The sequence below is a fragment of the Rhinopithecus roxellana genome, chromosome 19, assembly GCF_007565055.1.
Source record: "Rhinopithecus roxellana isolate Shanxi Qingling chromosome 19, ASM756505v1, whole genome shotgun sequence".
Lineage (NCBI taxonomy): Eukaryota > Metazoa > Chordata > Mammalia > Primates > Cercopithecidae > Rhinopithecus > Rhinopithecus roxellana.
Genome location: NC_044567.1, coordinates 17,652,783 through 17,675,791, shown reverse-complemented (window position 1 = coordinate 17,675,791; position 23,009 = coordinate 17,652,783). Strand labels below are relative to the sequence as shown.

General features: G+C 51.2%; 1 pseudogene; it reads left to right on the top strand.

The window, feature by feature from the left end:
- Positions 1–450: 450 nt before the first annotated feature.
- On the top strand, positions 451–22,172 carry LOC104666105 (annotated as a pseudogene).
- The last annotated feature ends 837 nt before the right edge of the window (positions 22,173–23,009 follow it).

Sequence of the window (23,009 nt, the reverse complement as noted above, 5' to 3'; positions counted from 1 at the left end):
TCTCCCAGGGAACTCTTCTGGCCCGATGCCCACCCTGTCTCTAGAGCGCCTCATGAAGACGTCCAGGTCTGGCCTGTGGGCAGGTTTTCGGGACCAGTTATTTCATACCTGGGCCCTGGACGATGATCCTGTTCTGAAATACCTTCGGACCTCTATGAAGAAACTAACAAGGAAGCATGGGGACCTGCCACCCCCAAGTGGACTCCAGTACCAGGTCCCCACCCGAGTTACCCTCTGGGGCAGTCAATAGTGAGGGAATGCCTAGGACCCCCAACCCTACTACCTGGACCTTCCTCTTCACCTTTTCTTCCTCCTCTTCCTCCCGGACTCTAAGAATGTACAGTAGACCCACCGGTCCTCAGGGCAGGCGCTCAGTGTACTGGACGTGCTGTGCACGCAGGAGGGGCATGTGGGCAAGACCCTCCAACAAGCCCCCTCCCACTTTCCACGATGGCCCTCTCTTCCCCTCACAAGGCCCTCAAAGGCACTGGAGGAGCCAGACCCATTTGTGGGAGCCCCCACCCCTCCCTGTGAGCACTGACAGCCTCAGAGAGCAGCAGAGGCCCCTCACTCTTGCAGACCCCTCCAAGGGTGCCAGGATAACAAAGCTTGAGCAAGGGAGATGAGGCAATCAGTGTTCCTGACCTTCAGAGCATTCAGGGAGAGGGCACAGGCGGGACCCCGGGCCCAGAGCCAGAGCCAAGAGTTCAACCAGGTGTGGGAACAGTCAGTCCTGGCACGGACTGAGCAGCCCAGGAGGGCAGAGGGTGACCTACGTCCGGACCCAGTCACCCACTGTGGAGACAGGTCCCCATGTAAAGTGGCAAGGGAGCTGGGTGACAGCCAAGGCCCCTCCCACCTGAGTTCTGACTGGGGGCTGTATCCCAGGCCCAACAGCCCTGGATGAGGGTGTGTGGCAGGAAACCCCCAGCCTGTCTGAACCCTGGGGGGCAGTCCCAGGAGCCACCTGCCATGCCCCAACATCTTCCCCACCCCAGGTGGCACATACCCCTCCCTCTGGGATCAGCAAACTACAGGTGTGTCCTCAGTGTCAGACCATGGGGGCCACACGGAGACCCTGAGGACTCCAGAGACCCAGGCAGGTGAACTCAGGCCTCAATATACATCAGCTGCTCTAGATGAATTTTGTTCAAGCTCAGTGAACACCTGCTCTGCAGGGTGCATGTGAAAGGGGCAAGAATGTGTAAGCTGCAGATAAAGGAGACAGGACACAGCGGGTCCATCTAAGCTCTATCCCCTGCCTTCAGCACTGATGAAGCAAATCCAATTCTTAGGGAATGGTGGCCACATGCTGGGCCAGCCCCAGGCTCTAAATCTGACAGTGAGTGACAAGAGCCAGACCTTGCCCTCAAGGAGCTCTCCAGCATACACCTCACTGTACCCATCCAGCACCCTGCAAAACAGGCATCAAAGTCATTATCAATGCACAGAGGAGGAACCTGACTCTTAGACAGTTTGATGGGTTTTCCAGGGTCGCACGGCTTCTGGAAGACGGATGTGACCCTGAGGACAGGGCACAGGCCAGTGTAATGCCACGAAGGGATGAGCTGTGATCTATGCCACGTAGAGGCCTAGGCCAAGGTGGGACTGACTGATGACCAGGTCAGCCAGGTCGCTGAAAACACTCTTGGGTGCTCCCCTGCCAGCTCCCAAGAGTCTGGAACTGCCAGGAGAGTGATGGCAGGTCCCCCATCCTTAGCTGGGTGTGCCTGGATAGAGCAGCAAGGCGAGGGCACATTTCCCCGGTCATTCCCTCCAGGTGCAGCTGTGACCTGCTCATTCCAATTTTGTGGAAATATTTCCACACGCACAAAATTGCAAATAGCAATGAACGTGATGAGAGGAGTTTAGACATAGGATAGGCAGTGTTTTAGAGGCAGAGCATCCAGGGCTTCCTGATGGGTTAGTTTCAGGGCTTGAGCAGGGAAGGAGAATCGAGGATGATGTGTTCAAATCTGTACAGTCACCTCCTCCATGCCACACCTGTGCCAGGCACTGGAAGAGACAGATGAGTACAGGAGCCCTGGCCTGGGAGAGGTGTGGGAGGAAGGCCAGAGCATCTACTGGGAGCTGAGGGCTGATGTCCACCTGGGTACCGTCCAGGTTCTCTGCATGGACAAGTACAGGCTGGAGGAGCTGCCTGGACGAGGCACAGCTATTGTTGGTGGTGACCAGCACATCTGGGAATGGAGACTGCGCCAGCAATGGAGAGGTGGGTGGCCTGAGGTTTGGTTGATCTAGGGGATGGTAGGGTGTGGGAGGACCAAGGAAAGGGTCTGGGGAATGCGGCACGTCCTACAGAGGGCATTTGGGAGTCAGTGCTCGGGCCTTCTGGGTCACTCAGGTCATTTGCTGGCCTGCATCATAATTATTGCCATATGGGAGTGCCATCTTTCCTATGATATATTTAATATATCTCTGTGAATGACCTACCTGTTTGTATTTACAAATTCACGTTTAAAGGAAATTTGTATCACTCTCACAAATAGAAAGCAGCAAAACACAAATTCAATAAAAACAAAATGAAGTTAATGAATTTTAGCTAGATACTATTCCCTGACCAAGGCCTGCTCTATCTTTGTTTTTTAAAAAGTGATAGGCAATGAGAGAGGTATTAAAGGTCTATTAGCACCAATTCGAGACTGTCTCTCCAGTGCTCAGAAGAATGAAAATGTAATTGAAGGGGAAGAACTAAAAAATAAATTATGAAAAGGGAGTAAATACTCACCCTGGGATTTGACGCTAGTTCTGCTGGGTCACACACCTCCTGGGATCGTCTTGGGTTCCTGGAGAGCCAGCCTCATTTCAGAGACTATAGGACCAATTGCTGTTGCTTCTACCAGGTTCCAAACAAGAAGACAGAATCATGGCCCATTAGGAGGCCCTCTGGAGATGCCCTGCTATAAGGCAGGCCCCCTCTGCCAGGGCTGGATGGGAGGAGGCCAGGCTGTTCTGGGTCTCCCACCAAGGGGCAGGGCCCACACGAGTTGCTACAGTTTAGCTGAAGTGAGAGACAGGTTAAACTTGTCAGCTGACAACCAGGTCCTTGGCCAGGTGGCCCCACACGTAAACCAACTTCCATTGTGGGCTGTGAACCTTCTCCTGCCAGCTGTGGCCAGGTTTCCAGAGGAAAGGAAAAAATAGTGGTTTTTCTTCATCCTGGACTGAGAACTCTGTCATTTCCTCTGTTTCTAGAAACTGAAGAAATCCCTTGTCATGCTGAAAGAGCTCACCAACAAATTCAAGTAAAGCTTTTTCCCTCCTCCTCCTATACCTTCTAACCCTGCCCTGAGGACCCAAAATCTGGCTCAGGGGAAGGAACTGGGTGTAGACACGGGGTCTTCTCAGAGCTGACCAGGCACAGAGGGACCCTGGCTCAGAGGTTTGCACTTGGAGTGTGTCACGGGTCAAGCCACGGAAACCCAGTCCCTCTCACAGGTCTTCAGGCCAAGCATGGGGTGGTCATAGGAGCTGGTGACAAGGCTGGGGGATTGGGAGGACTGGAAGGGGCTGCAGCTCCATGCTCCAGCTGGAGGGGGAGAGTCTGGGGCTGGCCCTCCAGGCTGTTGGTGCTGGGTGTTGGGTGCCAGGTGCTGCTTGCATGGGACATGAGTCTCCGTGTGTCCTCGGGCAGGTATACTGTATTTGGCCTCAGCTCCAGCAGGTACCCTCAGTTCTGCGCCTTTGCTTATGACCTCAACCAGAAACTCCCACCTGGGGGCCTCTCAGCTCACCCTGACGTGGGAAGAGGATGAGCTCAGTGGGCAGGAGGACGCCTTCCTCAGCAGGGCCGTGCAAACCTTCAAGGTCGGTTCCCAGCCAGAGCTGCTCCACAGCAGGGACATGACAGGGAGCATTCATGCCTAGGACCTCTGTGCTGGGCATCCTGGGTGCATGACCTCTGCCCCTGGTCCTGTAGATGTGGTCCCAGACATGGGCCAGGGCCACGGGCCTGAGGGCGCATGTCACTGCTGCTCTCCCTCAGCCCCCCAGAAGAGCTCCACCCTGTGCACACCACTCTGGAAGAGGAGGAGGCACAGATCCCCCCCTGCCCTTAGGGAGCTTCTAGTTTAACATCTTTCCCCCACTGACTACCTAGGTCGCCTCTTAACTACTGTGTCTGTTTCAATCTCCCAGCCATAGAGAGCCTGGGGACAGGCACTACACAGTGGTGGATCCACTTTGGATCCACTCAGTATCTCCACAGCTCTTTATTGCAATGGTTGGCTCCAGTAATTTAGGTAACTCGTCACTCATGCAGTGCATCACTCAGCAGTGGTGCTTAGGAGCATCAGTGTGCGTCGGGGCAGGCTTAGTTCCAAAGCCCGGGCCTCCTCCATGTGGTTCCACAACACGAAAAGGGGACAATCAGACCTCTCCCAGTGTGGGCATGAGGATACAACAAGATGATGTCAATATTGACATTCATAATGGTGGAGCACAGTGGCGCCTGCCTGTAATCCCAGCCCTTTGGGAGGCTGAGGTGGGCAGATCGCTTGAGTTCCAGAATTTGAAACCAGCCTGGTCAACATGGCAAAACCAGTGTCTACTGAAAATACAGAAAGTTGACTGGGCTTGGTGGTGCACACCTGTAGTCTCAGCTACTCAGGAGGCTGAGGTGGGAGGATTGCTTGAACACGGGGAGGCTGAGGCTTCAGTGAGCTATGATGGCACCACTGTACTCCAGCCTGGGTGACACAGTGAGACCCTGTCTCAAAACAAAAACAAAGCAATATTTATAATAGCAGCAATAGCTACTATGTGCCAAGCCCAGGCACCTCTTTGAGTCCTTGCTATCACCCTATCAGGTAAGTGTGCTTAGAACTTACATGAAGCACATGGCTCAGTGTTTGGTCCATGGTAAGGGCCTAAAAAGTGGTAGCCCCGGTGGTGCAGATGCTGCTGCTGCTGACTGTTAACCCCAGTCTGCTCCACCTTCTTCCAGGCAGCCTGTGAGACGTTTGATGTCCGAGGCAAACAGCACATTCAGATCCCCAAGCTCTACACCTCCAGTGTGACCTGGGACCCACACCACTACAGGCTCATGCAGGACTCACAGCCTTTGGACCTCAGAAAGGTACCTGCTTCTCTGCAGCACACGGGGCTTGTTTGTGTTGGGGTCTGAGCCCTGAGCCCATGGTCAAGGAGACCCCCGGGTCTCCTTCTGAACAGAGACAACTGGCCTGGGCGCCTCCCTCTCACTGCATGCAAGGGCCTGTTAGGGTGCAAGACTCAAGGCGCTGAGGGAGGCTGTTTCAGGAGGGAGCCCCAGGAGGGCGGTGGAGAGAGAAGGGGACAGCATCTGCCGAGGGCCTACTGTGTGCCGGGCACTGTGTGGGGCTCCTGGCCCATATGGGCTAAGTGAGCCTGGACACTCCTGGGAGAAAGGCACAGAGGGAGAAATTGCAGTTCAGGGAGGTGAAGCACATTGCTAGCCTGTGGCCATGTTGGGGTCTGAGCCTCCGCCTTCCAGCCGCGAAGGCAGCCAAGGGTCGTGAAGAAGGCGTCACAGAGGCAATTCCAGGCTGTAGTGGTGAACTCTCCACTCTGCACCCCGGGGTGCTGTGCCCTGTGCCCTGACAAAGGTAGTCCTGAAGGTTTCTACATGTTTAAGATCTCCCCAATGTCAACGGTGCTCTCCTGTGGGTCCCAAGCCATGGAGATGTCCTGGGGCTTTTCATTTTAGGTAACTAAATTGAATTTCCCAACACCTAGAAGCAACACGGCTGCCCTGTATGAGACCAAGGATCTTTATCTGTGATTCAGAAACAGTGGAATAAAAGGAAAGTAAAGAAAACCTGAACAGCCACCTCAGCAGGATGCCGCAAGGGTAGTGTCCAGGTGTCACTGACTCGGACATGTGGGGGCTTCTCCCACCCACGCTCCAGAGCCACTTTGCCAGTTCACCGTCTCTGTGTTCTTCGCACCCCTCAGCAGCATGCACGCCAAGAACGTGTTCACCATGAGGCTCAAATCTCGGCAGAATCTACAGAGTCCGCCATCCAGGTAAGGGAAAGTGCAGGGCTTCTCGGGTGATGCTCTGTCGATTTTATTCTAATGAATGAAAGACCAGAAGAAGTCAGTCTTTGAAGGAAGAAGAGAGGAGCCTCTGCTGGCATTAGCAGCCACACTGTCAGTAGGACCAACTCACCTGGTAACCCGCAGCCACCTGTGCTTTTACATCTACTCTTGGTTAACCACAGGCCACTTTTCCAAGTTGGACACTAAGCATCTGCTCTACTTCCTCTCCTTCCTCATTGAACTATTTCACTAAAAGGAGAGTGCAAGAGAGACAAACTGTTTGACTCATTCTTAAGAACTTTCAGGAAAAGTGTTGGCAGGGAAGGAAATTTCCCAGCTCTGGGAAACGAGCCTTGTGGATTATCTGCAGGTTTCATTGATCTGTGCGGTCCTCCCCGCGTGCATTAGGAAAACTGCCCTTGGTTCTAATAAGAACAGGGTTTGTCCTGGTGACAAGGAAAGATTTCTTCTTATGTCCATGTATCTCCAAGGGGGATGCTTTCTCCAGGCGGAGGCTGTGACCAAGCCCTCGGGGGACTCAGAGGGCTGCTGGGAAGGGGTGGGTCCCCTCCTCCCCAAAGGGAAGCTCCCGGGGCCCTCTCGAGCACCCCTGCCTGTGGGAATGCCTCATCCCAAGCTCAGGATGGCGGCCCAGGCTTGTGGAACCAGCCAGGAAAATGAAAGGAGGGCACATTTCCTGGGGAATCTCACCTGCCCATCAGGGAGCCCTGGAGGAAATCCTGCAACGTCACCTGAGGCTTCTTTTTTTATTTTTATTTTTTGAGATGGAGTCGCACTCAGTCACCCAGGCTGGAGTGCAGTGGTGTGATCTTGGCTCACTGCAACCTCTGCCTCCTGGGCTCAAGCCATTCTCCTGTCTCAGCCTCCGGAGTAGCTGGGATTAGAGGTGCCCGCCACCACGCCCAGCTAATTTTTGTATTTTTAGTAGAGAAGGGCTTTTACCGTGTTGGCCAGTCTGGTTTTGAACTCCTGACCTCAAGTGATCTGCCCACCTTGGCCTCCCAAAGTGCTGGGATTACAGGTATGAACCAGGGTGCATGGCCCACCTGAGGCTTCTTTTTCCTTTCCCAGCCACACCACCATCCTGGTGGAATTCTCTTGTGAGGAGGGCCAAGGCCTGAACTACCTGCCAGGGAAGCACCTTGGGGTTTGTCCAGGCAACCAGCCGGCCCTGGTCCAAGGCATCCTGGAGCAAGTGGTGGACGGCCCCGCACCCCCCCAGACAGTATGCCTGGAGGCCCTGGACGAGAGCAGTGAGCCCTGGGCCAGGGAGCCAGTGCTGCCTGACATCCTCCAGTCACCCCACCTGACTGAGGGGCTAGGCCTGGGCCTGCCAGTGACAACCATCCCTGTCCTTCCTGCTGAGAGGGTGGGCTGCCAAAATCTTATGTGAAAGCAGCTGTGGAAACAGTCCCAGCCACAGGCATGGCTCCCTGGCCTTACTTTCTCCAGTGATAATGACACCGCCAGTGTATCTCCCTCAATGCAGTGACCAAAGTCAGAAAGTGGGATCAAGGGGCGGAGCAAGATGGCCGAATAGGAACAGCTCCAGTCTCCAACTCCCAGCGCGAGCGACACAGAAGACCGGTGATTTCTGCATTTTCACCTGAGGTACTGGGGTCATCTCACTAGGGAGTGCTGGACAATCAGTGCTGGTCAGCTGCTGCAGCCTGACCAGCGAGAGCTGAAGCAGGGCGAGGCATCGCCTCACCTGGGAAGCGCAAGGGGGAAGGGAATCCCTTTTCCTAGCCAGGGGAACTGAGACACACAACACCTGGAAAATCGGGTAACTCCCACCCCAATACCGTGCTTTAAGCAAACGGGCACACCAGAAGAATATATCCCTCACCTGGCCGGGAGGGTCCCACTCCACGGAGCCTCCCTCATTGCTAACACAGCAGTCTGCGGCGATCTAACCGCAAGGCAGCAGCGAGGCTGGGGGAGGGGTGCCGCCATTGCTGAGGCTTAAGTAGGTAAACAAAGCTGCTGGGAAGCTCGAACTGGGTGGAGCTCACAGCAGCTCAAGGAAACCTGCCTGTCTCTATAGACTCCACTTCTGGGGGCAGGGCACAGCTAAAAAAACAACAGGGGAAGCAGCAGAGGCCTGAGCAGATGCGAACGACTCTGTCTGACAGCTTTGAAGAGAGCAGTGGATCTCCCAACACAGAGGTTGAGATCTGAGAACGGACAGACTGCCTGCTCAAGTGGGTCCCTGACCCCTGAGTAGCCTAACTGGGAGACATCCCCCACTGGGGGCAGTCTGACACCCCACACCTCACAGGGTGGAGTACACCCATGAGAGGAAGCTTCCAAAGTAAGAATCAGACAGGTACACTCGCTGTTCAGCAATATTCTATCTTCTGCAACCTCTGCTGCTGATACCCAGGCAAACAGGGTCTGGAGTGGACCTCAAGCAATCTCCAACAGACCTATAGCTGACAGTCCTGACTGTCAGAAGGAAAACTATCAAACAGGAAGGACACCTATACCAAAACCCCATCAGTACGTCACCATCATCAAAGACCAGAGACAGATAAAACCACAAAGATGGGGAAAAAGCAGGGCAGAAAAGCTGGAAATTCAAAAAATAAGAGCGCATCTCCCACTGCAAAGGAGCGCAGCCCATCGCCAGCAACGGATCGAAGCTGGTCAGAGAATGACTTTGATGAGATGAGAGAAGAAGGCTTCAGTCCATCAAACTTCTCAGAGCTAAAGGAGGAATTACGTACCCAGCGCAAAGAAACTAAAAATCTTGAAAAAAGAGTGGAAGAATTGACAGCTAGACTAATTAATGCAGAGAAGGTCATAAATGAAATGACAGAGATGAAAACCATGACACGAGAAATACGTGACAAATGCACAAGCTTCAGTAACCGACTCGATCAGCTGAAAGAAAGAGTATCAGCGATTGAGGATCAAATGAATGAAATGAAGCAAGAAGAGAAACCAAAAGAAAAAAGAAGAAAAAGAAATGAACAAAGCCTGCAAGAAGTATGGGATTATGTAAAAAGACCAAATCTACATCTGATTGGGGTGCCTGAAAGTGAGGGGGAAAATGGAACCAACTTGGAAAACACTCTTCAGGATATCATCCAGGAGAACTTCCCCAACCTAGTAGGGCAGGACAACATTCAAATTCAGGAAATACAGAGAACGCCACAAAGATACTCCTCCAGAAGAGCAACTCCAAGACACATAATTGCCAGATTCACCAAAGTTGAAATGAAGGAAAAAATCTTAAGGGCAGCCAGAGAGAAAGGTCGGGTTACCCACAAAGGGAAGCCCATCAGACTAACAGCAGATCTCTCGGCAGAAACTCTACAAGCCAGAAGAGAGTGGGGGCCAATATTCAACGTTCTTAAAGAAAAGAATTTTCAACCCAGAATTTCATATCCAGCCAAACTAAGTTTCATAAGTGAAGGAGAAATAAAATCCTTTACAGATAAGCAAATGCTTAGAGATTTTGTCACCACCAGGCCTGCCTTACAAGAGACCCTGAAGGAAGCCCTAAACATGGAAAGGAACAACTGGTACCAGCCATTGCAAAAACATGCCAAAATGTAAAGACCATCGAGGCTAGGAAGAAACTGCATCAACTACCGAGCAAAATAACCAGTTAATATCATAATGGCAGGATCAAGTTCACACATAACAATATTAACCTTAAATGTAAATGGACTAAATGCTCCAATTAAAAGACACAGACTGGCAAACTGGATAAAGAGTCAAGACCCATCAGTCTGCTGTATTCAGGAGACCCATCTCACATGCAGAGACATACATAGGCTCAAAATAAAGGGGTGGAGGAAGATCTACCAAGCAAATGGAGAACAAAAAAAAGCAGGGGTTGCAATCCTAGTCTCTGATAAAACAGACTTTAAACCATCAAAGATCAAAAGAGACAAAGAAGGCCATTACATAATGGTAAAGGGATCAATTCAACAGGAAGAGCTAACTCTCCTAAATATATATGCACCCAATACAGGAGCACCCAGATTCATAAAGCAAGTCCTTAGAGACTTACAAAGAGACTTAGACTCCCATACAATAATAATGGGAGACTTCAACACTCCACTGTCAACATTAGACAGATCAACGAGACAGAAAGTTAAAAAGGATATCCAGGAATTGAACTCATCTCTGCACCAAGCGGACCTCATAGACATCTATAGAACTCTCCACCCCAAATCAACAGAATATACATTCTTCTCAGCACCACATCACACTTATTCCAAAATTGACCACATAATTGGAAGTAAAGCACTCCTCAGCAAATGTAAAAGAACAGAAATTATAACAAACTGTCTCTCAGACCACAGTGCAATCAAACTAGAACTCAGGACTAAGAAACTCAATCAAAACCTCTCAACTACATGGAAACTGAACAACCTGCTCCTGAATGACTACTGGGTACATAACGAAATGAAAGCGGAAATAAAGATGTTCTTTGAAATCAATGAGAACAAAGATACAACATACCAGAATCTCTGGGACACATTTAAAGCAGTGTGTAGAGGGAAATTTATAGCACTAAATGCCCACAAGAGAAAGCAGGAAAGATCTAAAATGGACACTCTAACATCACTATTAAAAGAACTAGAGAGGCAAGAGCAAACACATTCAAAAGCTAGCAGAAGGCAAGAAATAACTAAGATCAGAGCAGAACTGAAGGAGATAGAGACACAAAAAACCCTCCAAAAAATCAATGAATCCAGGAGTTGGTTTTTTGAAAAGATCAACAAAATTGACAGACCGCTAGCAAGACTAATAAAGAAGAAAAGAGAGAGGAATCAAATAGATGCAATAAAAAATGATAAAGGGGATATCACCACTGACCTCACAGAAATACAAACTACCATCAGAGAATACTATAAACGCCTCTACGCAAATCAACTAGAAAATCTAGAAGAAATGGATAATTTCCTGGAGACTTACACTCTCCCAAGACTAAACCAGGAAGAAGTGGAATCCCTGAATAGACCAATAGCAGGCTCTGAAATTGAGGCAACAATTAATAGCCTACCCACCAAAAAAAGTCCAGGACCAGATGGATTCACAGCTGAATTCTACCAGAGGTACAAGAAGGAGCTGGTACCATTCCTTCTGAAACTATTCCAATCAATAGAAAAAGAGGGAATCCTCCCTAACTCATTTTATGAGGGCAACATCATCCTGATACCAAAGCCTGGCAGAGACACAACAAAAAAACAGAATTTTAGACCAATATCCCTGATGAACATCGATGCAAAAATTCTCAATAAAATACTGGCAAAACGGATTCAGCAGCACATCAAAAAGCTTATCCACCATGATCAAGTGGGCTTCATCCCTGGGATGCAAGGCTGGTTCAACATTCGCAAATCAATAAACGTAATCCAGAATATAAACAGAACCAAAGACAAGAACCACATGATTATCTCAATAGATGCAGAAAAGGCTTTTGACAAAATTCAACTGCCCTTCATGCTAAAAACGCTCAAGAAATTCGGTATTGATGGAATGTACCTCAAAATAATAAGAGCTATTTATGACAAACCCACAGCTAATATCATACTGAATGGGCAAAAACTGGAAAAATTCCCTTTGAAAACTGGCACAAGACAGGGATGCCCTCTCTCACCACTCCTATTCAACATAGTGTTGGAAGTTCTGGCTAGGGCAATCAGGCAAGAGAAAGAAATCAAGGGTATTCAGTTAGGAAAAGAAGAAGTCAAACTGTCCCTGTTTGCAAATGGCATGATTGTATATTGAGAAAACCCCATCGTCTCAGCCCAAAATCTCCTTAAGCTGATAAGCAACTTCAGCAAAGTCTCAGGATACAAAATCCATGTGCAAAAATCACAAGCATTCTTATACACCAGTAACAGACAAACAGAGAGCCAAATCAGGAATGAACTTCCATTCACAATTGCTTCAAAGAGAATAAAATACCTAGGAATCCAACTTACAAGGGATGTAAAGGACCTCTTCAAGGAGAACTACAAACTACTGCTCAGTGAAATCAAAGAGGACACAAACAAATGGAAGAACATACCATGCTCATGGATAGGAAGAATCAATATTGTGAAAATGGCCATACTGCCCAAGGTTATTTATAGATTCAATGCCATCCCCATCAAGCTACCAATGACTTTCTTCACAGAACCGGAAAAAACTGCTTTAAAGTTCATATGGAACCAAAAAAGAGCCCGCATTGCCAAGACAATCCTAAGTCAAAAGGACAAAGCTGGAGGCGTCACGCTACCTGACTTCAAACTATACTACAAGGCTACAGTGACCAAAACAGCATGGTACTGGTACCAAAACAGAGATATAGACCAATGGAACAGAACAGAGTCCTCAGAAATGATACCACACATCTACAGCCATCTGATCTTTGACAAACCTGAGAGAAACAAGAAATGGGGAAAGGATTCCCTATTTAATAAATGGTGCTGGGAAAATTGGCTAGCCATAAGTAGAAAGCTGAAACTGGATCCTTTCCTTACTCCTTATATGAAGATTAATTCAAGATGGATTAGAGACTTAAATGTTAGACCTAATACCATAAAAACCCTAGAAGAAAATCTAGGTAGTACCATTCAGGACATAGGCATGGGCAAGGACTTCATGTCTAAAACACCAAAAGCAACAGCAGCAAAAGCCAAAATTGACAAATGGGATCTAATTAAACTAAAGAGCTTCTGCACAGCAAAAGAAACTACCATCAGAGTGAACAGGCAACCTACAGAATGGGAGAAAATTTTTGCAATCTACTCATCTGACAAAGGGCTAATATCCAGAATCTACAAAGAACTCAAACAAATATACAAGAAAAAAACAAACAACCCCATCAAAAAGTGGGGAAAGGATATGAACAGACATTTCTCAAAAGAAGACATTCATACAGCCAACAGACACATGAAAAAATGCTCATCATCACTCGCCATCAGAGAGATGCAAATCAAAACCACAATGAGATACCATCTCACACCAGTTAGAACGGCAATCATTAAAAAATCAGGAAACAACAGGTGTTGGAGAGGATGTGGAGAAATAGGAAAACTTTTACACTGTTGGTGGGATTGTAAACTGGTTCAACCATTATGGAAAACAGTATGGCAATTCCTCAAGGATCTAGAACTAGATGTACCATATGACCCAGCCATCCCACTACTGGGTATATACCCAAAGGATTATAAATTATTCTACTACAAAGACACATGCACACGTATGTTTATTGCAGCACTATTCACAATAGCAAAGACTTGGAATCAACCCAAATGTCCATCTGTGACAGACTGGATTAAGAAAATGTGGCACATATACACCATGGAATACTATGCAGCCATAAAAAAGGATGAGTTTGCGTCCTTTGTAGGGACATGGATGCAGCTGGAAACCATCATTCTTAGCAAACTATCACAAGAAGAGAAAACCAAACACCGCATGTTCTCACTCATAGGTGGGAACTGAACAATGAGATCACTTGGACTCGGGAAGGGGAACATCACACACTGGGGCATATCATGGGGAGGGGGGAGGGGAGAGGGATTGCATCAGGGAGTTATACATGATATAAATGATGAATTGATGGGTGCTGACGAGTTGATGGGTGCAGCACACCAACATGGCACAAATATACATATGTAACAAACCTGCACGTTATGCACATGCACCCTAGAACTTAAAGTATAATAAAAAAAAAAAAAAATAAATAATAAAAGAAAAGAAAGTGGGATCAGCCGGGCGTGGTGGCTCACACCTGTATTCCCAGCACTTTGGGAAGCCAAAACTGGTGGATCACTTGAGGTCAAGAGTTTGAGAGCAGCCTGGCCAACAGGGCAAAACCCCATCTCTACTAAAAATAAAAAATAAATTAGTTGGGCATGGTGGTGCACACCTGTAATCCAGCCCCTCGGGAGGCTGAGGCACAAGAATCACTTGAATCCGGGAGGAGGAGGTTGCAATGAGCCGAGATTGCCCCACTGCACTCCAGCCTGGGTGACAGAGACTCCGTCTCAAAAAAATTTTTAAAAAGTGGGATCAGAGAGGCAGAGCCTGGCAGTGTCCCCCACCATCCAGGAGAAAGTGAGGACAAGGAGACGTGTCCTTGTGACTGCAGGGTGATGGATGTGGTTCATCAGGACCCTGGTCGAATGGAAATAACGTCATGCTCATATTTTTACCTAATATTTAGGGAGCCTGTTTACCAGGCACAGCACCAACTTTTTTTTTTTTGGACATAGTCTTGCACTGTCACCCAAGCTGGAGTGAAGTGGCATGATCTCGGCTCACTGCAACTTCTGCCTCCCAGGTTCAAGTGATTCTCCTGCCTCAGCCTCCGGAGTAGCTGGGATTATAGGTGCCCACCACCACACCAACCTAATTTTTGTATTATTAGTAGAGACGGGGTTTCCTATGTCAACCAGGCTGGTCTTGAATGCCTGACCTTGTGATCCACCCACCTTAGCCTCCCAAAGTGCTAGGATTACAGGTGTGAGCTACCATACCTGGCCACAGTACCAACTATTATGTGCACGATTTCATTCAGCGCTCATGCCAACCCAGCAAGATAGGTTTTGGCATCAGATCTGTTTCACAGGGAGGGAACCCAAGGCTCAGAGGCTTCGGTCACCTCAAAAGTGGGGAGCCAGGGTTTGAACCCGTGTCTGCTGGCCCCAGGGCCTGTGCTGTGACTGCCCTGCGTGCTTCCCCCTGGGACTTTCCTTTGGGCTCATCTTCTGCTCACCCAGCACCTCTTGGTACAGCACCCAGGGGACTGCAGTCATGGGCTTTTCTCTGAGTGAACAACTGGCCTGTGAGGTATCCATTAGTCTTTGGTGGATTTAGTCATTGTGAGTCTGTAGATCACCAATGGGTGTCTTGCTAAAGTTCAGGTCTGGGCCAGGGAAGGACATGGTTAGTTCATCAGGACCATGCCAACTTAGTGCCCCTTGGAGGGCTGGTGATCAGCCTTCCCTGGCAGTCCTTCCTCTGTGCGCCACCTCCTTCCTGCCTTTTGCTCTTAGAGCCAGGACTTTAGAGCCTCCTTTCCCTGCAGCTGGAGAATAAGGGGTGTCTGCCCTGGGGGCCTCGCTACCTTCTGAGAATCCCGAATGGGGCCTCTTTTCCATCCTGACACCTTCCTTCCCCATCCAGGCAGCTACCGGTTCAGTGACAAGAGGCTGCCCCCCTGCTCACTCAGCCAGGCCCTCACCTACTTCCTGGACATCAACACCCCCCCAGCCCAGCTGCTGCTCCAAAAGCTGGCCCAGGTGGCCATAGAAGAGCCTGAGAGACACAGGCTGGAGGCCCTGTGCCAGGTGAAGATCAGGGCTGGTGGGCAGGGGATATGTGGAGGGTCCTAGCATGTGGGGAGCCAGAGTCCAGAGCTGGTCTTTAACTCCCAAGAGGGATCCACCCAGGTTCCCAAAGTGAGACCTGTCAAAGGCTGATGGGAAGCCAGGCATCATCCACTGGCCCATGTAACACAACACAACTATGTTGAATGAACTGAGCTTTTCCAAGTGTCTGCAGGATGCAACCCAAGTGCACTGCCTTGAATATTAGCTAGAAAGGGGAGCCGTCCTTATCCATCTTTGCTTTCCCCAAAACTGGAATAAACTTGTCACTTAAGATGTATTGGGGGATGGATGGTGTGGATGAATGGATAAATGGGCATTATGGACAGAGTGACAGATGGACAGCTGAATTAATAAGTTAATGAGAGAATGCATTAACTCACCTGCAACCGTCTGGTTCCAAGTCTGCAAAAGGCACTGACTGTCATTATTATCATCATCATTATAGCTAATTGTATCGATTCCAACTACCTCCACCGCCATTATTTTGTGGCTGCAGTGTACTAACTTGGCACATGCTTTCTCATTTAATTCCCATAACATCCCCACAAGGCAGGCAATGCTATCCTTGTTGCACAAAGCATAAGTGATTGGGACGAGATTCCATAGCAGTGAGGACACCTAGCCAAGGTTTAAACCCAGGTCTGATTGGCTCCAAAGCCTTGCCCCAAATTAAATTGCAACAAAAATTTGACCCCTGCCCACGAGTTGCCGACAGTGGAGGTCACATAAGTTAGATAAATGTACTGGACTGAGTTCCTCCAGGACAGGAACTATTTCTTCTCTAGTTTGGTAGTCTCAGCACCCTGGACAGTGCCTGGCACATGGACTTGTTTGTTGAGTGCATGGAGGAATGAATGAATACTGGGTTGTGTCAGCCTTTTCCCCAAAGCGGGGCAGGCTCCCTGAATCACTCACATCACCCTCCACTTGCCCTCAGAGTACAGCAAGTGGAAGTTCACCAACAGCCCCATGTTCCTGGAGGTGCTGGAGGAGTTCCCGTCCCTGCGGGTGTCTGCTGCCTTCCTGCTCTCCCGGCTCCCCATTCTGAAGCCCAGGTTCTACTCCATGAGCTCCTCCCTGGATCACATACCCACAAAGATCCACCTGACTGTGGCTGTGGTGATGTCCCACACCTGAGGAGAGCCCAGGAAGGAGGCTCTGGAGCATTCGTGCTCCCCCTTTTATTGGGCATGTGTTCATCAACTCAGCTTCAGCTCCCTCATCAGTTCAAGGAGGGAGGGAACACCCACAGCCCAGAGTTGTTAATGGTAATAGGAGGTGTGTGGGAGAGATCTCTAGGAATCAGGCACTAAACCAAGCCTTCTGTGTGTATATGATCAGTTACTATGTGGGGTAGGTACTGTGTGCATTTTACAGGTGGCACAGAAAGTCACACTGTTAGTAAGTGGAGGGCTGAGATTCGGACCTGGGTAGTCCAACTGCTGAGTCCAAGTCCGTCCACCACTCCACTGTCCCACTACTCTGATGACAATTTAATGAGATCAGACGTGGAGAGCACCCAACCCTTGGTGGGAGGCCAGTGGTTCTTAGTCTTCCTGATCATGCAGCCTGAACACAGGGGAGATTCTGCATTGATTGTTCATTCGCTCACTGAACTCATTCAGTGATGGTTTATTTCAAACCTCCCCATGCTCAGTACTGGGGTGAGTGGGGAAATACAGCAGACATTAGCCCTGCCCTCAGGGAGCATCTAGAGGCAGCAGTGGAGAGATAGGCATAGAAATAATTAAATGATTCTCATTGTGCTGAAGCCAAGAAGGAAAGGTCAGGGTCACCGAGGGAAGTGAAGTGGGCCGGGGTGGCAGGGGGCCAGTTTATGCTGCCACAGAGCGGGAGGCCAGGTAGTCTTGTCCAGGTGGTCTCAGCTCCACTACTGGCCACTGCTCCCTGCCCTGCCCTCTGTAACTGAGAGTTGCCTGGGTTGGCAAAGCTGGGAGCTCCCCACACTTCTGAGTCCTCTGTCCTCTAGGAAGCAAGAATACGGTTTCTAAAAACTGGCCAGAGACTGTTTGCCCTGCTAGAGAACACCCAACCAGACCAGGAGAGGAGAGGCCGACATGTCCTGTGAGAGCAAGATTCAATCCCGAGGAAAATCAGGGGGACCTCTGCAGTTGGTGGGAGGCCTCCTTCAAGTGCTGGGCCATTGTAAGGGGAACAGAACCCAGAGAGACCTCCTGGGTTTCTGCAAGCCCAGGAGGGGTCACTGAGGAGGAAAGCGAGGCGCCAGAGCAGGCTGAAATGCGCCGGAGCTCATCCACCACCCAGGGTTGCTGCCAGCAAGGGCCACGCACACGAGCGCACACAGCAGTGGCCACCCCGAGGGGTCACTTCATGCTGCTGTCAGTGGAGCTCAGAGGTGAGCTGGGGGTGTTCCTGGAGAAAGTCTTTGGAAGGAGCACTGGAGTAGGAGTCAGGGAACCTGAGCTGTCCACCTGATTCCGCCACGACCTGAGTGACCTTGTCCAAGTCACTTTTCCTCTCCGGGACTCGGTTTCCGCATTGGCAGAAGGAGCAGCTTGCAGCCTCTCTAAGTCCCTTTCAACCTTCCTCAGCTCTGGGCTCTCAGGGTGGAGCTCAGAACCAGGAGGACAAACAGCTGCTCATTGAGTCCTGAGAGCCTGAGAGTGCCTGAGTGGGGGCGTCCAAGGAGGCCGTGGTGTGGGCGGAGCAGCTGGCACAGTTTGCGCATGGGCAGTGGGGGACGTTGGTCACTTTGTGTTATCGTTGCAGATGGCCAGGCTTCCCTGCACCACGGCGTCTGCAGCACATGGCTCAACAGCCTGAAGCCCCAAGACCCAGTGCCCTGCTTTATACGAAAGTAAGCACCGCTTCCGCTCTGTTCCCTGTGGGGCCGCCGATCCCTGGGGATTCCGGGAGGAAAGGGAGAGATCTGAGGTTTAGGTGACCTTCGAGGCCCCTTGGCTCATAAAGAAGGCACTGGGGTCACACCGCTGTGGCTGTCTCTAGCAGGGACAACGATGACAGCAGTGCTGGAGGGGCCCAGAGTCCAGTGAGCTTGGCCCTTTTTCAGAAGGACCTGGGGGAGGTGCTGGTGGCTGGACAGAGGTGAAGCAGCCTGCAGGACGTGGGAAATCAAATAGTAGCTGCTTGTCCACTCCACCCGCTCACGACCGCCCCCCACAGGCCCAGCTCCCCAGCCATTCTGTGCGTGTGTGGGCCCGGGGTGTCTGAGGGCTGGCCCCCTCTTCTCCTGTCCTCTTCAGTGCCAGCGGCTTCCACCTCCCCGAGCACCCCTCCCATCCTTGCATCCTCATTGGGCCTGGCACAGGCATCGCCCCATTCCTCAGTTTTTGGCAGCAGCGGCTCCATGACTCCCAGCACAAGGGTAAGGCTGGAGGCTTCCCAGGTGGGAGGGGCACCAGGGGGCAGCGCCTGCCTAGGAGCAGAACTGCAGCCCCACAAACGGTTCCTGTACGTCTCTGAAGGGAAGGACTCCCAAGTTTGCCTCCCTGTGCGGGCCTCTGTGGGTGAGAACGGCCACCGTCCCGGCTCCGGCATTGGGGCCGGGGCTCCCTCTCCCGGAAGTGGAGGTAACGGGAAAGTCCCTGCTTTTGATCTCTGATGGGCTGAGGGAATTCTACATCCGCACTTTCAGTTGTGTGACTATGGATGAGTGATCTAAACGCCTTGGGCCTCAGTTTCCTCATCTGCAAAATGGGGCCAATGCTATTAATTAGCTAGGATACTTGTGGGAGTGAAGTGAGAATTCCAGCTGGACTTGACGCTCTGGCGCCCTCTGGTGGCCAACTTGGTAACAACAGCCCGGGACTCCTGGTAGTAGTGCCGGGAAGCCGCAGGACCCTGGTCTTCTGGTGCTGCCGCCCAGATGAGGACTGCCACCTACTGCGAGGAGATGCTGGAGATGACCCGGAAGCGGGTGCTGCATGCGGTGCACACGTCTATTCCCGCCTGCCTGGCAAGCCCAAGGTAAATGCAGCCTAAAAGCAGGTGAAGCATTACACACACAGGCTCCAGGGTGAGCCCTGCGTCCACAAGGGCCTCTCGCCTCCCTGAGCCTTCAGCTCCTGAGCTCTAAAATGCAGGTAGTTCACAACCATCAGAGTGATGCTGTGAAGAGCGTTACGCCCTGTCATACAGCATAAGCGACAGGCCCGGAGAGGTCCAGGACTAACCTAGGTCACACGCGAGTTAACCCCAGAGCCCAGTCTGCTGAAGTCCCCAGCAGGCCCCCGGGACACACGACTGCCCGGGGAGAGGTGATCCAGGCTGGCTATGCTCAAGCCCAGAAAGGCTGGAGGGCGGCCGATGCTTCCACCACGTCCTTCAGACGGGCTTTGCTGCCCCCAGGGCCTCTTTGTCTCCTAAGCCTGGGGTGTCAGAACAGACTCTCGGCCCTCACACATTTGTCCCATCAGGGCACCTCTCGGGTCCAGTGCTCTGTGCCCAATGCTGGGGCCAGTGGGCAGCCCGTGTGGAGTAGGAGGAGAGAGTCCCCCACTGACTCCTGGACCTTCTAACTGGGAAGGCCGGGATCCGTACCCTGCAGAGACCTGATGGACAGTTTGCATTGAGAGGCTACCTTTTCTGGAGTATAGACAGAGCCCTGTGCGGGGGGACTGCCTTTATTGATGCCTCTTTGAAGCATGGCAAATTCAGGGACAGTCTGGGAGCCCCACTGCATGGTGAGCTCCTCGAGGGCAGGACTGTATCCAGCATCTATCTCTCTACTCCCAGCCCAGCCCCTGGGGCATCCGTGCACCTCACCCTGAACCTGGCCCCATGCAAGGTCCTGGCTGGGAGGGGACTCACTCCACACCCCTTAGTGCCCTCTCCCCACCCCCACCTCCCTGAGGCCAGCAGGCCCACCTGCAAGCCTTGTCTTCAGCAGTTGGGGACCGGACCCACCACTTCCTCTGGTTTCAGGTCTATGTTCAGGACATCCTGTGGCAGCAGTTGGCCAGCGAGGTGCTCCGTGTGCTCCATGAGGAGCCGGGCCACCTCTGTGTTTGCGGGGATGTGCGCATGGCCTGGGATGTGGCCCACACCCTGAAGCAGCTGGTGGCTGCCAAGCTGAACTTGAATGAGGAGCAGGTCGAGGACTATTTCTTTCAGCTCAAGGTATAATAGTGGGTGTGTGGGCTGAGGGTGTTGGCCAAGGCACAGGCCACTGGAGCCAGGACCACGGGTGGCAGGTAGACCTAGGGGAGTCAGGCCCAGAAAAGTTCTGGACCCCAAGAGAATCTTAGCAGTGGCTGAGATCTGAGCTGGGTGGGCTGTCAGAAGGCCCCGCTGCACATCCCGGACTGGTCGCAGCTTTGGGAAGTCGGGTGAATGGGTTCCATTTTGCCGTCTGTGGAATGGGGGCAGGAGGGTCTCCTTGGCCTCTCCCTAAACCCCCTTTCAGAAAGTATCTGTGTGGCCAAAGCAAGGCTGTGAACACAGGGGAGAGCAAGGCTGCCCCCGTCAGCCTCGTGTGAACCTCACACTTCTTATTTACACCCAGGCTGGCGTCTGCTCACCCTCATCCCCGCAGCAGGAAAGGCTTGCATTTCACTGATGAAGATAATAGTGATATTTATCAAGGGTTTCCACTGGGCATACTGCTTGCCAAGGATTCTCATGTGACATTTTGTTCAGTCCTGCTGAGGATTTTACAAGGGAGACACCCTGTTTTTCAGAGGGAAGGGGGCCTACGGGGTCCACAGCAGTGAGAGCCTAGAGTTCAGTCTGCCTTTCTCTGGTTCCAAAGCCTGTGACTGTCACTTCCATACTCTCCCTAAGACACATTCATATGTTCAACTGAACAGTTATTGAGCACCTACTATATGCTAGGGATAGATCAGTAAATGAATCAAGCAAAAATTCCTTACATTCTACTAGGGCTGACAAACTCAAACAAAGAAGAGGTGTAGTGCTTCGGAGAAAAACTAGCAGGAAACAGCCCAGGAAACGCTGGGGAGTGTAATTTTAAATAGGGATTTTAAATAGTATAATTTTAAATAGGCCAGGGAAGGCAGAGCTGGAAGGCGGCGTCTGAGAATAAACCTGAGATAGCGAGGAGGAGCCCCGTGGATACTGAAGGAAACACTCGGGGCTGTTCTGGAGAGGGCAGCAGGGACAAAGGCCCGGGGGTGGGAGTTAAGCTGGCGTGCTGGAAGAACAGTGAGGAGATAACAGGCATTTCCCCAAATGGGTTGAATGGGTCGGTAGATATTTGTCATCAAAAAGGTTCCAAGGTCCAATAGCCTGGGACATGCTTAGTTAAGCCAAGGCAAGCACGTTGCTTTACTACAAGGCTTCTGGGAGGCTTCAACCTGCTGCTGTGCGTTGGGACCCTTCAAGGCTGGGAGCAAAGCAAGGACGTAGCGTTTCCCAAACGTATTTATCTCGGAGCTCACACTTCCTGGAGCGTCTCGGGTGGGGGGTGAGCGCTCGGGTGGGGGGTGAGGACATGGGAATGCCAAGTAAAGCTTTGGAGATGGTTAGAGGGCCCGCTCCAGAGCAGGTGCTGAGCGGGGTTAGGCTCTAAACCAGATTCCAGCACAATCTAAGTATGACAGTTGGGAAGACAGATGGCTCATGAAGGTCCATGTGACAGGGAAGCTGGGCAGCCCCAGGGGCTCATCCCAGCCTGGACTTCACACATTGGTCTCTGTTTCCACCTAAAAGCTTTCATGAAGATACCTTTGGTGCTGTATTTACCTACAAGCGGACAAGGTGGCAGTGCAACCCAGGAGCCTGGAGATGTCAGCCGTCTAATGGCCCACAGGAGAGGTTAAAACTGCTGACACAGAACTTAACCAAGGAGCCAGCTCTGCATTATCTGAGGTCATAGGGCCTGGGGAGATGGAGGAAAGTGATATCCCCCAGCCTCACATCTTATTTTTTCACTTCGTTCCCCATCAAGCCCTTTACTTGACCTCCTACCAAGTAGCACCCTGGATTGATCAGAGCCTCCTCTCTCAAGCTGGGGCCTCCCTGGTCCCTTGGAGACGAAATCTTCAATGCCAGACCTGGCAAGTGGGTGAAAGATGGAACCCACTGCTGAGTGCACCACTTCATGTGACCACCAGGTGGTGCTGTTGCAGCACTGTGTTTAACTGCCTTGTGTATAATTATTTTTGCCTCTGTTTAAAAAACTAACTCCCTAGTCTGTTCCCAACAGCCACGTGGGTCTTCCCTGTATGATTCCTTGATGGAGATATTTATATGATGGAATTTTACTTTAATCACATTGTATGTGTGGCGGGGGAGGGGTTAGGGGATGTTTTGTAGGGAACGTCGCCCTGAGTTTATATAGAGTGGGGAGCTGGTGGGTGTCACAGCCTGGACAGATCCCCCACAGAGGGACATCCAGGCAGGCCATGGCTCCTCTGAAATGGCTGCCAGCTGTGACAGCAGCAGATGGAGCTTCGTGCTGGTCCAAAGACCTGTGGTAGGGCATGGGGCACAGGCCTGCCTCCCACATGAAGGATTTGACACGGGGTCTGGCGAGGGTGGGATTCTCGTGTGAGGCCAGGGCTTCAGGGAAGGCCTTGAGCTTCTTCTTAGACACTTCCTTAGAAAGCGTTTTGCTCTGGGGCCACCTGTCCCATG